Source organism: Cibotium barometz, chromosome 26, assembly GCF_041138505.1.
Source record: "Cibotium barometz isolate CiBa-2024 chromosome 26, ASM4113850v1, whole genome shotgun sequence".
Classification (NCBI taxonomy): domain Eukaryota; kingdom Viridiplantae; phylum Streptophyta; class Polypodiopsida; order Cyatheales; family Cibotiaceae; genus Cibotium; species Cibotium barometz.
The window spans coordinates 41,937,424-41,956,122 of record NC_141071.1 but is presented as its reverse complement, the minus strand read 5'-3'; the positions used below and the strand labels follow the sequence as shown (position 1 = coordinate 41,956,122).

At 39.2% G+C, this 18,699-nt stretch overlaps 1 protein-coding gene across 3 annotated transcripts in view; it reads left to right on the top strand.

Moving 5' to 3' along the window:
- LOC147623985 (uncharacterized) overlaps positions 1 to 9,993 on the top strand; it is an 86,230-nt gene extending 76,237 nt beyond the window's left edge. Inside the window, exons 7-8 of one of the 3 annotated variants that reach the window (XR_015269243.1) lie at positions 9,308 to 9,399; positions 9,670 to 9,993. The gene's annotated coding sequence lies outside the window, so the exon portion shown is untranslated. Of the gene's footprint in view, positions 1 to 8,528 lie in introns of all 3 variants that reach the window. The other 2 variants (XM_086820663.1, XM_086820662.1) reach the window with 2 other exon arrangements.
- The last annotated feature ends 8,706 nt before the right edge of the window (positions 9,994 to 18,699 follow it).

The following is an 18,699-nucleotide window of genomic DNA, read 5'->3' as shown; positions in this document are numbered from 1 at the left end:
TCTATTAGAAGTGCTCAAGATTGAGACAGATTTTATTCTAGTAGGCATCGTCCACCCAGAGAGTTCTCTGAAGGAACGATGGTGTATTTCCAAAAGATTCCGAGACTTTACGGACAGGTCGATCTCCAAAATTATCCCCTAGATACTGTGGACCATTTCGTATTACACGACGGATTGGTTTAGTCGCATATGAACTGGATTTGCCTTCTCATGTGAAAGTTCATCCTGTATTTCATGTCAGTAGATTGAAGGAAGTACTGGGTGGAACACACCAGTTAGTTACTCCTCAAGAAATCATAGATGTTGAGGACATGACATTTGTTCCACACGAACCTGAAAAGATTCTTGGATTTCGTGAAAGAAGATTGTGTAATACGCTTCTCACGGAATACAAGATCAAGTGAAAGGATCGTGTTGAGGAGGACGTTCCATGGGAGACATTGACTACTGTTTAGAGAGATTAACTTGGCTTTTTAGTGAGCTCAGGAGTGAGCTCTTAGAGGAAGGGGAGTATGTCATGTGCACAGTGTGTATCTACGGTGTGCTACACGTACACAAGACTAGCTTCGAGGTTTGGGGAAGCTTGGAGCTAGGCAGGCTGATTGACGAGCTAAGTTAGGAATAGACTAACGGGCGGGTACCCAAGTATGGACGGATGGGCACCCAAGTGTGGATGTCCGATGAGCGGCCAAGAGCCTATAAAAGGGTGGCCAAGGTTAGTCATTAGTCATATAGAGTCTCGCGTGACTTTGTGAGAGCTCTATGGTGAGGAGCTTGGATCTAGTGTAGACGTGCACCTGCTTCATGCAGCCGAGGCCGGCAGTAGTCTCGAGGCCCGCGAGGGTGGCTTCGTGGCGGTATGGGACGTCACGAGGTAGAGATTGGTCGGTACGTCCATCTAGTTAGCTCAGCTCGTGGCTCGGTGGGGACAGCCAAGTCTTGTGGGCTTGCCCACGGCTGTCGAGGTTGGGAGGCGAGTCAGGCCTGCCCCCTGTCTTGTTTGTTTGCAGGTTTCGAGTTATGTACCAGGATCGTTTCACGAGGAGATCCTATGGGGATTTGACAGCTAGCCACTAGTAGCTACAAGCTGAATATGTAACTATTCAGTGGTCATTATTGAAGTAAATATTGATATGCTAACCACTAACTAGTAAGAGCAAATAGTCACCACAAGGCCATTGGCTAATAAATCAAGTCTCATGAGTCACCACTCACTCATTATCATCCAAGTCTGAAGATGAGAACGATGAGTAGTCTCCATCTGTGAGGAGATTTTCCATCGAAATCGTGTAGCGGCTCCTGCTCCACCACATCACCTGGTACATCAGCACCCGGTATCTCCTCAACAATGATAGAGAGTCCATGTCTCTCCTCTGGAAGAGTTTGCATCAGGTGTTTTGGATCGTCTCTATTGGGATCGCTCTGGCGGCTCTTCCTCTCGAATGTGCACCATAAGAATTGAGGGAAGTGGTCGTGAGAGCTCAAGATTGAGCTCGAGTGATTCGTCTATCAATACCCTCAAGCTCTCTTTGAAGCTGTCTGTGTATCTCCTCCTACTCAATCACATACTATGTCGCTCTCCTTGGCATGTTTAAGATTATAAGTAATAAGTTTCACAAAAATGGGGAGCTTAAAAGCCCATTTTCTGTTTAGATCATTTTAGCTCTTAGTTGCTATTTATCATTGCTTCTAGTCTTGCTTAATCATTGCTTTAATAGGGAAGTGATTTGTTTTTGCTAGTCGAGTTGTAGGTGCTAGCCTTCATCATGGTTGAGTCTGTCCTTTACCTTTGGAGAAGTGATAGAAACTCAGCTTCTTGGTCTTTGTATAAAAGAGCATACACTTTGGAGGAGTGGTGGGCTCAAGTTCACTCTACCACATACACTCCGTGTTGGTGCTATGACCACACACCTTGGTGGAGAGGTGGACTCAAGTTTACTTTACCACGTGAATATATGCTCTTATGTGTGTGTGTGTGTGTCACTGTGTGTTTGTGGAGTGCGTGTGTGAGAGCATATCTTGATACAGAATTCTACACTCACTATTGGGCACTGATGACGTTAGTGGGGATGTCGTAGTATCTAGTCCATACTATGCATAATGGAGTTGATAGTTATAAAGTCTTGTGGGTTGACTACCTTGAGTATATAACATGCACATTTCTAAAAGGTGAATTTGGGCATGTTCCTAGATTCATCTAGGTATATAATTGAGCCGTATTAGCGGACATGCAGATTTCACATTGTGAAGTTTTCGTTTGAGTTACGGCCAGTTGATATCGTGCTAATTCTTTCTATATTTAGCGGTGCATTTGTCCTATCAACTACTTATTTGCTGTACTAATTCTTTCTATTTGCTTCTTCCCTAAGTGCTAGGCTTCATTATGGCTGAGTCTGCCTTGCATCTCCGGAGGTTTGACAGAAACTCAGTACGAAGGCCTTTGTGTGAATATATGCTCTTATGTGTTTGTGTGTCTGTGGAGTGTGTGTGTGAGAGCATATCTCGATACAGAGTTCTATACCCACTATTGGGCACTGATGACATTAGTGGGGATGTCGTAGTATCTAGTCCATACTATGCATAATGGAGTTGATAGTTATATAGTCTTGTGGGTTGACTACCATGAGTATATAACATGCACGTTCCTAAAAGGTGAATTTGGGCGTGTTCCTGGATTCATCTAGGTATATATATTACTTTACCAGGTGCACTCGGTGGTGGTATTCTGATCACAAACCTCGAAGGAGAGGTGGGCTCAAGTGTAGAACATAAGATGAGAATGAGTCATAGGCATAAATATCTTGGTTCTCCATAAACATGTCTGCGACAAATAGTTTTACAGGCATTTTGGCCGCCAATAGTTTTACAAGCATTTCGGCCGATAATAAAAATCCATAGAAAAATTCTCAATCCATGAGATGTCCACGAGTTCTATAAGTCCACTGCATCCCAAATAAAGGGAGCCAAAAACATACTCCATCCAAGCAAAAGGAGCCAAAGAGCTGTATATAAAGCCCAAGAATCACTGGGCCAACGATAACCATATAGATGTGCCAAACCATTGTATATGTATAAATCCTCGAGCAAAGATATGCCAAAAACTTTGTCCATAGTCCTTGGACATATCCGTAAGAAAAACCATATAAACCATAATGTTTACTTGAAACAGTTCAAGGCAAGCAAACAACACACAGTTCTCCTTGTATAGGCATACAAGGGTTGAGTGTCCAAAGACACTTAAAAAAAATTGCAAAAAGCAACAACTTTGCAAAACTCAAAGTATACGTAGCTTCTTTTTGCCAGGTTCGTCTTGAAGCCAAAAGAAATATCTCCTCAGCATACTCATAAGATATCTTGAGAGAGAGCTCCATATAGCTTGCTACAAGCTTGCTTTATTAATCCACAATAATCCATATGGAAAAAGTGCTGAACACGGGCACATAAAAACAACTCCATATTCCGAGGATAAAAGCTGTGAATCCATAAATTCTTAGACCAAGCGGTCTATTGCTCATGCTCATGATTGCGTCCATAAGCTCAATAGCAAACTGTTGGTAAATGTAGTCCCCACTTCTGATCTTTTCTCTTTCTCATTGTTGGAAGGGAGCTTATGCTTCTGAGAAAGCCTATGCTTAGATACCACTATAACTAGAAAAGGGGGGGGAAGGGGGGGGGGGGATAGAACAATAATAGACCAACACTTCAAATACCAAACATAGCATGAAGACACAACGGAAGAACAATATACAATATAAATACACTGCACTGAGCCGGAACAGCCGCCCCCCCATGGGTATTTCTTTATTGAGAGAGAAGCTTTTACAATTAACCAAGCTGCCGGAGTTTCCACAAAGCATTAGCACAACTGTTGCCCCGATATCTATCTAGTGCCTATAAACACAGCGCCAAAGCCATCCGAAAACTGTCTCAAAACAGTCCCATGAATCAGCTCATAAACAGTCCATAAAACAGCCTGGTACAGAGCCAAAACAGCCCCGAACTCCGCGCCAAATCAGCCCCAGTAAAGCTGGCAAAACTGTCCCAAATTTATTCAAAATAGCCCCAGAAGAGAGTCGACCAGCTTTGTCAGGCTCTGGGAGAAAGCGACCAGCCATGTGGCTGCTCTGGAAGAAGTCGACCAGCATTGTAGGAGGTATGGAGCAAGTTGGCCAGCGTCGCAGGAGGTATGGAGGAAGTCGACCTGCCGAAAACAACCGTCTACCTTGCTTTAATAGAGTCGAGTAGCTATACTTGTAGCACTTTTTCCTTTTTGCCCAAAATAGGTGAACTTGCCCAAAAATATCAACTAGAGTTTTTCACGGTTGTGATTATCTTATGAATATTCACGATGTGAATTTCTTGAGAAAATCACGTCGAAATGTTTTCATCTTTTGGGGTTGAGAAGGTGACTAGATGATAGAGAGTAACTATTAAAGTTCTCTGGGAGTGAATTTGAATCCAAAAAATAAAAGAAATTTGGCGTAAAAAATCCAAGTTTTTTTTTTTAATGGCCGTGACTTTCTTTTAGATATTTATGTTGTGAATTTCTTGAGAAAATCACATTGAAAAAATGTCATCTTTTGAGGTTGGTAAGGTGACAACATATTTTGGATTGACTGTTTGACTTTATTGATAAAAAAATTATACTCAAAACTCGAAAAATTTTGGTGTGAAACTAGAGTTTTTCACAACCGTGATTTGTTGAGTTTTTCATGCTTGACTATCTCAAGAGATTCACCTCGTGAATTTCTTGAGAAAATCATGCTAAAATTATTTCATCTATTGGAGTTATTAAGGTGATTAATTGTCAGAACTTGACTATTAGAGTTTATTAGGAGTGAAACTATACTTACAGGATTAAAAAAATTTTATGTGAAAAATCGGGATAGAAAAAAAAGAGATTATAAAAAGTAGCCCTGTTCGCAGGCTTGTATATCCCAAATGGGGAGAACGGTGAAGTTGTTCTAGCTCATCTTCAAGAACGTTCTGGGCTCTTTAAATCTTTTCTTAAGCGATCTAAGCCGATTTCCATTGTTTTGGCCTATAACCAATGTCGCAAAAGTCGACCTGAAAATCGAGGCAAAAAAACGTTGTAAAATCAACAAAAACAAGCTTGTGGGTCACTTTTGGACTACCGTTTGAGTTGCCAAACGCAAGAAATTTGACAAGATTAGGAGAAAAAAGTTTTAGTACTCCAAAAATACTACAACTCTGTCATAGAACTTGTTTCCAGATTCCTTTTGTAGCACATTTGAAAAAGGACTGTAAAAATTGAAAGTGTTATTTTGACAATTTTTTTGGAAAAAGAACATGATTTGACAGTGATGGAAAAGGGGTTTTGAGACCTCTACCATATGGGAAACCATTGGCATTATTTCTTAGAGTACATCCACATGTCCCAACACCTTAGAGAAAATTCATGCAAACGAATCCTCACGGACCCTTGTTTGAGAGATAGGGGGGTAAACCAAGCGTACAAAGGTTGTTTCGGGCTATAAGGGGAAAAAAAGATAAACAAAGAAACAAAAGAAGAAAATGGTGGACATAATGACTAATCTTGGGGGCCGTGCGGGGGGCGGGGGAGGGGGTAGTAAACGTTCTAATAACGAAACTTAATCCAACGACTTAAACCTATCAGCCTTTGGGGCCATGTCTCAAGTACAATTGCCAGTCATATCTGCCATACATTTGACCTATCTTATGACTCTAATTATGCCACCAGGTTTCAAACCCTTGGTGACTCCCATTCCCACAGTGATCCTATGCCAAAATACAACAACTGGCCCTACCTTCTTGCAAAGGCTTGGAGTTGGAATCTCTCAAACCTTGCAATCACTAGATGCTCAAAGTCTAGCAATATTGAACAATCGAGGAGGGGGGTTGCACAAGGAATGCATGGTGCTTTAATCAAAGAAGGACCTATACATGACCTAAAGGAATCATCTAGAATGTGTCCATAGATATTTTCAAGCTCATGGGCAAATATGATGAAACTACCTATCCTATACAATTCATGCAAATGTTTGAGTAGCAATGTGAAGCATTTGGAAATCTAGATTGCCCTACCAAGATACACGTGTTGAATCTATGCTTAGTGAGCAAGACTAGTAGATGGTTCATCACGTTGATGCGTGCAATTAAGGCAATTTTTAAAATTTTGAAGACTGCCTTTATCTACAAATTCTTGAGACAAGGCCCTAGGTGGAGTGATACAATAGAACTCTACATAATAAAGCGAAGTTTTGAGAAAACCGTATAGGACTACATCTTATGCATGAAAGCCTTGAACTCACAATGTGAGGACCGGGAGAAACTCAATGATTTTCAAATGAAGTGATGTTTTCTCGTGGGATTAAAGAAAAACACTTTGCATAATTTGATCATAGGCCCAAAGTCTTTTGATCAATGTTGCAAAGAAGCAATCCGTTTGGACAATAACATGATGGAAGATACCATTGAGATAAACTCTTCCTCGTCTAAACCAGTGAAAGCAAGGAGCAAAGAGACATTGATCTCTGACATGTCCATTACAGAGTTCTATAATGCCTTGCTTGAAAGCTTAGCAAGTCACTACAAGAAAGAGGATGAGCTAAATTGTCAACAGTCCTTATGACCCCTTTCTCTTGTAGACCAATTGTGTTGTGTACATTGCGGCCCACTATCCCAATTCACATTGCATATACTTGTAAAGTCCTCACTAGACTGTGTCCAGTGATTATCTAACATAGAACCATTGTGGATCAAGATAGAGGACATACCTAAGAAACCCTAGCAAAGTTTCCATAGACCCGACATTGAACTCATCACGTGACCATGATAGATCGTGGCTAGCGACTCACCACCTGACTTGTAGGTTGAGTACCTTGAGCCACCCTCAAGCCTAAGGTCAGATTGCTACGAACCTGCAAGTCAGTGATAACCCCAACCTCGCATCCCATTCCAACAAACCAAATCACTTGCTGACATTTCGTTCCCCACTCTAGCCCTACGCCGGTAAGGACGTAACTTTGCGTCCTCTCGTGAATGCTGAAGGAGAACAAGCTTCTGGAAGCAAATCCTCATATCCGAACATCCATCCATAGCATCTACTCAAGTCTATTGCCTCTTGTCTAAGCCAGTATAAGACTTCTCTTGCAGAACTTGCTATGAAGATCCAATTGCTTGTTGTCAATCCAACTCTCGTCCAAGGCCGAATCCCAATAGGACAACCAATCACAAAGTGCAACAAGCTCTACCATAGCAACCCTAGCACAGATCCATAGCACAACTCGTCAGTTGTACCAAATGGCATCTTTCAAACGTTGTCGGAAAACACTAGTTCACTTAATGTGTAAACAAGTCCTAATGTACTTCCAATGTGTTTTCGTATAACTAGGAGATACTTATGTCTACTTTAGGGTAAGCATAAAACAAATTCTGGTATGTCCCATGTGCTCGAAAGCTTGAAGATCACATACGACTGTCAAACAATCCTGCGTATGTCCCTTGTCCTAAAATAACTTGAAGACAACATACAACTTTACAACAAATTCCATCCCTAAGATGTGGAAAGTCCATTACTCGATGAGTAACTTATCATGTCACTCTTTTTCTTGCTCCTCAAAATTGGGAATGGACATGTCCTCGTGTAGAGGCCCTACTTCCAAAAGCAAACAAGCAAGTATAATATTATATGTGGACAACTGGCTGTCTATGAGCCTTCTAGGAACCTTGGCCTAGGCATCTTTGAGTATGACCTACTCCACATGACTGCCTGACTTGGCACCATGTTCTGGTTATGTCAACTCCTGACAAGAAATATTTACGGAAACTAACTGAAGCTTTTATTTTCAATACTGACTTTATGGATAAGTTATTTAGATTCTAGAAGTAAAAAAACGCGTTTTTTATAAAAAATACTCGATGGGACGTTTTTTTGGATAAAAAACGTGAGGTTTTTTTTTTTAATTAAAAAATTTGCCAGGCTAACGTTTAACGTTATGCCTGGGCTTTTTTGGGATCCGCATGCGCTCTGGTGTGCTCTGTTGCTTCCCGAACCTGCACGCCCAAGTTCCAACCTCACACGGTACGGTACTCTCTCTCTCTCTCTCTCTCTCATCTCTGCTCGTTCGCCCCTGCTTGTCGCTCCCCCTCTCTCCCTTCGTTCGCTTCCTCGTTGTGCTGGTCGACACCCTTTCCCCACCCACCCTTGCTCAGGCCCCCAAGGCAGCAACATAACTCTCTCTCTCTCTTGAGTCTTAAAGTTCAACTCTTCAAGTTTCAACTTTAAACATGTATGTGACATGTCTCGACCAAATGTAATTAAACTAGTGTTTTTTATTTAAAAAAAACGACGTTTTTTATTTTGGCCCCGCGAAAAAGACGTATAATACGCGTATTATACTTTGCCGTATTATACGTCCCGTCCCGTACCTGGCTGCTATGATTTAGAAGTAAAACAGTGAAGAATCAGCTCCTGCATATGTGTGCTTGAAGGCTGGCATATGCTAAAAGCATTAGTTAAGAAGCTGTCTCTGTCTTAAATGCAGGTGCCTTTTGATGAAGTATGATGGGGTCCTACATTGCTGGCTCAGTCGGTACCTCCCAACTTCATGCAGTACACAACAATCACCTCGCTAGCTTCTTTGAAGAAAAGTTATGGCATATGCAATACATAGCAGAGTGACCTTGCTGACTTCTCTGAAGCAAGAACTCCATACAACTGACTGTCTATCTCATGCAGACAGACAAACGTCTATTGGAATACATCTAGCTTTGCTGCAATCGCATGCCCAAAAATTGGCTTGCAAATTCTTCCAAGGGGACTATCCTTTGCCACATGCATGCACAAAGGCAGAAGGCCTGCAGGTGGAAGCTTCTAGAAATTGTCAAATTCTTATTCAATGGCTATTTGATGCAGATATGGAAGCAGAAGCTACCACTAGAATATCCCTACAAAGGCTGTGGCATATGCTCAATGCAACATTGTACATTTGAGGCAGTTGCTTGATAATTCAGCTTCTGCTTCTGCACACGCAGGGCTGAACTCGTGTGCAGCATTTTGGCATTTGCACACCTGTACCTGTAGTCCATGAAATTTGGGGAAGGTTATGTGGGTCAAAGTAGGGCACTAGGTCAGTGGTTATGTTAACACCGAGTTTTGTATAGTCTTCTGCAAATGAAATGTACATATTCCAGAGGCTTTGTAACAGTTAATCTTACATTGGAAAGCTACGTGCCAATGCCTCTGCATACCTGTGTTCCTCGTCATGAATGCTAACTCTCATGTGGACTTTGCCACTAATGGAAAGGATCTGGTTTGCTGCAGGTACCATTTGGCACTCATATTGGTGACAACTAAGCTGCCTCTTGAGGATCCAATTCAGCCTTCCAACACCGGATACCATCATACGGATAGAGGTTTAGCCCTTTATATGTTGATAACAACAATGTCCTGTCCACAGTCTCATGATATCCTCCGACTTCTGTGTGTATGACAATGTACTTACATGTTGGGTCGCTCATCTTTATCTTAATCTTCATGTCAAATATACTCCTGGAGAGCCTCATGGATTAGAACATGTAGTGGAGCACAGATGAAGGCATCTAGATGCTCAAGCCTTGGGCAAGAGCTAGTTTTTTACAAAGATTAAAAACAAAACCAAACATCAAATGATGCATTCTTTGTAGGGGGAAGATTGAACACAGAGAGAGGTGATGAGAGATATAGAAAGAGAGGGCAAGATTCAACACAGAGAGCAGAACAGAGAGAAGGTGGGGCTCTACTTACAGGCTTGCTAACGAGGAGGATGAGAATGGTGCTTAGAGGGGTTGTAGCTCAGCTAACCATGCAAAGCTGCAATCCCTTCACAGATGTTGAGATGTCTTTCAAATGGGAAAAAAGGCTCTATACTTGTCATATACAAATCAAGAGACGAATACAAAAACAAAAATTTAATGATCGAGTCAATTAAAATGTGTATGAAGATCCTTTTAAATCCAGTTGTATCGGAAGAAGATCCAAAGGCTCTAATTGCATCTTTTAATGCATATTCAAATTTGGTAGAACAATTCAAAGCCTAACTTTATGCTCGACTCTTAAACATATCAAAATGCCACGTATAGAGTGTTTGTTCTTTGCTTTGTTGTTATAAGTTCACTAGCTCATTAAGCCTATACAGTATGTAACTTTTATTGCTAGTGTATAGCTTCACACTCATGCCATCACAAAAGTCTAAATAAATTTTAGCTTCCAAATAACATGAAAAAGGATCGCTAACAACATGATGCGTTTGAATAGACTTCATGTGCAAATGAACATGAAAATTCAATAGGACAATGATGTGTCAATATTTAGATACATAGTGTACACGTAAAGATCAAACAAGACAAGATACCTAGCATACATGCAAAGATCAATTCGGACAAGATACAATAGTTTCATACATAGTAGTATAGGAAGATGCATCAAACCAAGCAAGGTGCACACATGATATACAAACTCATATTAGAAGGACCAAACTAGATAGATACATGTATGGTACATAAAGAGATCAGGAGGAACAATCTAGAAAGATACATATATGGTAGATATGGAGATTATACGAAAGATAAACAATGTAATTAAACATGCATGGTTCGTATACATACTATACATGTAGATGGTAGTATACATGCAAACACATAATTGCAAGAGACGAAAGAGAGATCTTATGGAGAAGCGAAGAAAGTTACACACATGGTGCATACAAAGAGATGAAACTAAGTATACAGAGATGAAACAATGCAAGTAAACATATATAGTATACATACACAATATATAATATATAGATATAGATGGTAAACACATAGTATGCATGTCAACATACATAACAATGATGGACAATCTAGTAAGAAACTAAAGAGATTGGGTAGGGTCTATCTCATAGCCATCGAGGAGAAGATTTTGGACCTTCATTTGATGATGGTTTGGATTTTTTGCTCCAATCATTGAATATATAAGATGCATGAGCTCAGGAGACACAGAGAGACCCTCTTGGCAGACAGGAGACCGAGCCATGATGTACCTAGAACATATACATGTTAACTTATTAACCATCATTAGTCGTTGATGAAGGTTTATAGATTTGACTATGATAAAAGTGTTTCTTCTGTCCTTGTATGTGTGAAAAAAAAAGACCATACCCAAGGTATGAAAGGAGGTGCCACAACTTCCCCTTAAATCTATAATCCATAGAGGAATGTGCCATTCCCCCCATTTCGATGAGTACTGTTGATGTTAAAAGTGGAGCATAATCTCTTTCAATGTTCAAAGTAGAGGATAGTGCAGTGTTACAGAGCTATATAGCATGTCACAATGTACTTACGTTGCGAGCACTCGCTTCAAAATTGTTCTTGAGTGTCTTCTTCAACTAGTCATGTTAGAATATGTTGCATGGTTTGAAGCACGTTTGACGAGTCAATTCATTCCTAGTCTTTAAATAGTGTGACATAATCTGATCAAGTTCTCATAATGTTATTCATGCTGGTTGGTTTGCTCATTTTTATCTTCTTCATGTCAAATATACTCATGGAGAGCCTCATGGATGAGAAGGTGAAGTGGATTACAAATGAAGGCATCTAAGGGCTCAAGCCTTGGGGCAAGAGCTAGTTTTCACATAGATTTTAAAAAACAAACATCATATGATGCATTTTTTGTAGGAGGAAGATTCAACACAGAGGTAGTTAGTGAGAGAAAGAGAAAGAGGGCAAGATTCAACATACATACCAGAATAGAGAGAAGGTGGGGATACTTACACGCTTGCTAACAAGGGCACTAAGGAGGATGAGAATGGTGGTTAGAGGGGTTGAACTTGAGCCAACCACGCAAAGCATTGTAGCCCCTAAATATATTGAGAGCAAAAGAAGGTGCTATTGATCCTGGGGTCTGCATGGGCGTGCTACACCATTCCTTCTCTTACTCCTTAGGGACCTTACCCATGCCCATCCAAGCATGACATTGACACCCTAAGCTCATTGAAAGCATGATCATACCTAAATCTTACGAAAAACCTTAGGAAAATGGGTTGAAAGGAAGCTTAGAGAACATTGATCCATTTGTTGCCCCATCTTTTGAATCTGTTTAGGGTAGCTCTAATACCAGTTGGAGGATTGTAAGCATGCAAAAGGTGGTCATTTGTTCATTTGGATGCCTTATTGGGCATGTTAACATAGAGTTTTGTATAGTCTTTTGCAAATGAAATGTACATATGCCAGAGGCTTTGTAACAGTTTGTCTTACATTGGAAAGTTGGGTGCCAATGCTACTCACACAATCAGCATTGAGGAACTATGAAATTATATTGGATTATCTCCACCACCTTGAGGCTCTCTAGGTGGTGGTTGGCACTCTTGTGGGCCACTCAAAGCTACTATCAGTACTTGCCACCATCAACAATTATGAGATCCATTGGTATACCCTACAATGATAGGAATCTGTTGATGCTTAACTACATATTGGTATACCCTACAATGATAGGAGTCTGATGATCCTTGTTATACGGTAAGCATTGTGTATCAACAACCATTTACTATGAATTATGAAAGCATGCTTATATCAATTAAGCCCCACTCTAAGAGATTAAAATCACTATTTCTACATAATCTACTTCTTGCCAATGACCACTAGAAGTTTTGATGAGACAGTAGTAAATAATAAAATTGAACATGAATATCTGGTTCTTATGAAGCATAAAGAGTAAACACACATGGAGTTGGGGGGTAGGAAGAAAGTGAAAATAGGCATTTAAATGCCTGAGGGAGAAGAAAAGGTCATGCACCAAGTGCTGGGCCATACAACTATGGTCTCCTATGAAAGTTTAATCCCTTCAAGTATGTAGAGATGCCAAGCAACAACATCTAGAGGTATCTTTGTTAGAGGATGCGAGGGACTCGTGGTTTGCATGGGGAAGGATTGCATGTGTTAAAAGTTTCCCTCTCCTAAAAGAAGAAAAGAGAGGAATACAAAAACAAAAATTGAATGGTCGACACAATTAAAATGTGTATGAAGATCCAAAAGGTTCTATTTGTACCTTTTATAGTTGTTTCATAAGATGACCCAAAGGCTCTAATGGCACCTAATGGTGTCCTCTAATGTATTATGCAAAAGGCTCTATTTGTACCTTTTAAATCTAGTTGTTTCATAAGATGACCCAAAGGCTCTAATGACATCTAATGGTATCCTCTAATGTATATTCAAATCAAACCTTTTATCCATACTTTCACCACACCAAAAAAAATAATAGTCACTTAATTAAAACTAGTAAAAATCGTTTGAAGCTAAGGTAACCAAAATGCAAGTGTAGTGTACGTATAAACAACGCACAAGACCAGTGCACTAGCACAATACGTTATCATGTAACAATACCACAAAAGGAGCATGCAGACTTTTGGAAATCTTTCACAGAAATTGCTAGACAACCACTACATCCTATTTTTAGTCATTTGAGTGATACCAACTTTCAAAATTGATCCTGTTTGATGGAACCACAAAAAGAAACTTGGTAGAATAATTCAAATCCTAAACATATAAAAATGCCATGTATAGAGTGTTTGTTCTTTGCTTTATTGCTATAAGATCACTATCCTCTCGGCTCACTAAAACTATTAGTGTATAAATTTTATTGCTAGTGTAGAGCTTCACACTCCTTCCATCAAAAATCAAATAGATGCAAAGCTTCTAAACAACATGAAAAAGGATTACCATACAAACTTTGACACCATGATATGTTTGAACAGAGTTAATGTGTAAATGAACATGAAAATTCTATAGCACAATGATGTGTCACTATTTAGAAACATAACATACATGTAAAGATCAAATCAGACAAGATACACACAATAGTATGCATACATAGTATACAAACTGATATTAGAAGGACCAAACTAGAAAGATACATATATGGTACATAAAGAGATCAAGAGGAGAAAACTAGAAAGATACATATATAGTACATAAAGAGATCATACAAACTATAAAAAATGTAAGTAAACATACAAGGTTTATATACATAGTATACACGTAGATGGCAGTATACATGCAGATACATAGTTGCAAGAAACTATACATTTAGATGGCAATATACATGCAAACACATAGTTGCAAGAAACTAAAGAGGATGGAGAGATCAGAAGGAGAAACCAAGAAAGATACACACATGGTGCATACAAAGAGATCAAACTAAGTATACAGAGATGAAACAATGCAAGCAAACATACGTACACTATGTAATATATAGATGGTAGTATATACAAGTAAATGCATAGTATGCATGTTAACATATATGGCAACAATGTGCAATCTAGTAAGAAACTAAAGAAATTGGGTAGAATGATACTCCATGAGCCATTATTATTTGTGGAAGTTGAGCCTTTGCTCATTGCTAACGAAGTAACTCACACGGCTTGAAAGTCGAGTGGAAATCCTCTCTCGGGTAGAATATATCAAGAACTTCCTTAGAGATAGAACCTTTAATCTCTCATTTTATTCTTCCACCATCAGTTTTTTGCATAATATATTATTAATAATCAAGTCTAAGTTATTTTCTTTATCTTAGTAGTGAAAAAAGGGAAGAACAGAAAAGGACATTGAATGATCAAGAGAGGGAGATTGGGAGCGAGAAAGCAAGGGCTCAAAAAGTCTAGCGCACCATGCATGGATGGAGGCTAGTAGCCCTTATAAGTGTGCAAATGCTAGAAGTGCGAGTCATGGATAGGAAGAGGGTTGGATGGATCAAGAACAAGACTTGATGAAAGAAGATAAGGCAAGACAATTAGATTGAAGGCAAGTATGCAAAGTGTTGGCATGGGGGGCATGGATGATACATGCAAGAGTGGGATCCGATTTTGGAGTGCCTTGATAAGGTGCAATGTAGGCCATGGAGTGCAATTAGTGCGTAAGCCATGAATGAATGAATGGGTGCTAAATGGACCACAATCGGTCCGGTCGGATGTAAGTGAAGAGGATTGACTATACAAATAAAAAACTTACAAGGGTTTGGTTGGAAGTGGAAGCTACCAATGGTAGCGAGATTTTCTTTGAGGTTTGTTAGCGATTGGACTATCTGACGATGTACCTGTAAATAATCCTAACTATACCAACTCTACCCTCTATGGAGAGCACTACCCACTTAGTGGTAGGGAGCTAATAAAAGCAGTAAAAGGATGGTGAAGGGGTTACCTGCACTTACTGGATTGTCGAGAAGTATTTCCAAATAACATGAAAAAGGGTCAACATACAAACTTTGACAACATGATGCGTTTGAATAGAGTTAATGTGAAAATGAACATGACAATATTTAGATACATAGCATACATACAAAGATCCAATCAGACAAGATACACACAAGAGAATGCAAGATGCAGGCTTCCAAATAACATGAAAAAGGGTCAACATATGAACTTTGACAACATGATGCGTTTGAATAGAGTTAATGTGAAAATGAACATGAGAATTAAATAGGACAATGATGTGTCAATATTTAGATACATAGCATACATGCAAAGATCCAATCAGACAAGATAGTAGTATAGGAATATGCATCAAACTAGTAGTATAGGAATATGCATCAAACTAGGCAAGGTCCGCATAGGATATACAAACTGATATTAGAAAGGCCAAACTAGAAAGATACATATATGGTACATAAAGAGATAACGAGAGGAGAAAACTAGAAAGTTACATATATGGTACATATAGAGATCATACAAAAGATAAACAATATAAGTAAGCATGCATGGTTTATATACATACTATACATGTAGATTGGAGTATACATGCAAACACATAGTTGCAAGAAACTAAAGAGAATGGAGAGATTAGATGGAGAAACCAGGAAAGATACACACATGATGCATACAAAGATGAAACAATGCAAGTAAACATACATGGTATACAAAGATGAAACAATACAAGTAAACATAAATGGTATGCATACACAATATACAATATATAGATGTTAGTATACATGTAAATGCATAGTATGCATGTCAACATATATGGCAACAATGCACAATCTAGTAAGAAACTAAAGAGTGGGTAGGTTCTATCTCATAGCCATCGAGGAGAAGTACTAAATGTCCTCATTTGAGGAAAAGGCTAGCATCATATTGTGTGCACATCAAACTATGTGCATTTTATTATGTGCAAATCGTTATGCAATGGTGTAACCATGATACCAATTTATGTCACTATCCTAGAGTGTCTTACAATACCAACAAAGAGTACCACTTGTTCTACTTGCAACACCACCAAAAGCAACCGTAGCTATTGCTAACTAGGCTCATGCACTACAACCTCTAATATAAAAGGCTACACAAATCAATCAAGTTGAACTTGATTGAGAATATAAAAGTTGAACTTGAATCAAATCTACCATATGAGGATGGATCTTAAGAAACCTATAGAGAATTTGGGGTATAAAGTTGAACTTTAATCAAATCTTACTGTATGAGAATGGATCTTAAGATTCTTTATCAAGCTACTATCGAAATCATCAAGGATTCCAATTTTGGTCTTCTAATCAACCCTAAGGTAGAGATCAAATCCACAACATGTAGTTTTCCTCTCAAGTGCTATCATTGTTAGGGTCTATATAGAGTTACAAAGTGTCCTATGAATAATGTTGTGAATTCACAAACAGTAGCCTCAATGGCTCCTATTGCTATAAGTGTGGGATGAAATATTTATTTAAGGATTATCCAATGTGGGCATTCACATTATAGTGAGTTTCATTGATCTAGCCACTACTATCAACATTCTAAGTGTGCAAAAAGAAAAGTTATTGTAATGCCTTTTAGAGCACTCATAAGGTTAGAAGCAAAGCATGAGGAGCTACTGTTGTGCCACACCAAAGCCATTGAGAAGAAGAAGAGGAAAGTGGGAAAAGGAGAGAACAAAGTCCTTATCCAAAGTGGATTTGCCTAATGATGATACTACCAAACTAAAACTCCAAAGGGAATGGGAAACTACCCTAATTGTAAATGAGAGATAAAGAAGCTACTGATTTGGTACGTGAGTGCTAATATAAATTTGAAGCTAGGATTAAGGCTACCAAGGGCCCTAAAATAATACATCATTCTCCCACTGGTGGGTAAATCTCCATTACCATTAGCTTTTCTTCAATTTCCTCCCATGGCTCTCTTCTTTTCCTTCTACTTGCTTGAATTCTTTGTTGTGATTCTATGGAAGTTATAATCGAGTCTCCTTGCAGTTGTATTGTTAATTGATTTTTATCCCAATCATGCAATACTTTTGTTGTTTGAGCCATGGCCTTCCCATGGAAGTTGTTATTGAGTCTCCTTCCAATTGTATTTTTAACTGATTTTTGTTCCAATCATGTAATGCTTTTGTTATTATGAGCCCTGGCCTTCCTAGTAGCATCAGTATAAGGTACCCACATCTAACACTACAAAGGTTATGTTGAACTGCATACCTTCGATGCTAACTGGTATTTTTTCTAGCATACCCAAGGATTCTACCATCTTGAGATTAGCCACCATTGTGATTTAAATGGTGCCTTATTCATTCTCTTTAGTTTTAGTAGCCTATGAGTCTGTTCATTGATGATATTCACTCTTGCTCCTCCATCTACTAGACACCCAAAACCTCTTTCCCTTTGCACCTAACCTGAATTGTGGTTATTGAATCATCTTGTATGGGTGCATATTATTGTTATATTGAAAAGATCTTAGGATCACTTGGTAGCTCCCATTCTGTCATCATTGATGCTTTCCCTTCATCTCGGGATTCTTTGCCTACCTTTCCTAGTTTGATTTCCTTCTTGCCCTGGAGGAATTATTCTCTCAAATTGTATTATAATATCCAACAGATTTACTATGATTGTGTTGGATATTATAGATTTACAAATTTACAGATTTACCCCCATTTCCACCCAAAGGGTCTCTCTTGGCATGGCATCGTCCTTCTGCCTACGATCCTTGCCTATAGACTAGCAATGGTCTCTCTACCTCATCCCTATCCTTGCCAATAATAAGTTTTGCCCCCTTCCCTACCTCGCCCCTCGACTATGGCAGCCTCACCACTTCCCTGCCCACTACACACATGGTCATCATCTGGATACCTCCCAACTATCCCTCCTACTAGTATGGTTGTCACCATACATCCTATCGCTAATGTCCAATCAAAATCATCAATATTTTGAGATAAGCTAGCGTAGCATGCATAGTCCACACATGATAGTGTAATGTATATTTAGAAATTAATGCATTCACTTGTGTAGTATGACCCAATGGTTCTCTCATCTCACTTTAGCATTCACAATCAATTCCTTATATGGTTGCATATTGGTGTGAATTCATAGGCTTGGGAACAATTTGTTTCAATGTCGCACTTGTTATAAGTACACAAAGGATCTTGGATACACATGGCAAGCATACTTTGGTGCCAAGTTGGGCAAAGAGTTAATTGAAGAGATAAAAGCACTAAGACATTGGGCTTGGAACAATTTGTTTCAATGTCACACTTGTTATAAGCGCACAAAGGATCTTGGATACACATGGCAAGCATACTTTGAACAATTTGTTTCAATGTCTCACTTGTTATAAGTGCACAAAGGATCTTGGATAGACATGGCAAGCATACTTTGAACAATTTGTTTCAATGTCGCACTTGTTATAAGTGCACAAAGGATCTTGGATACACATTTTGGTGCCAAGTTGGGCA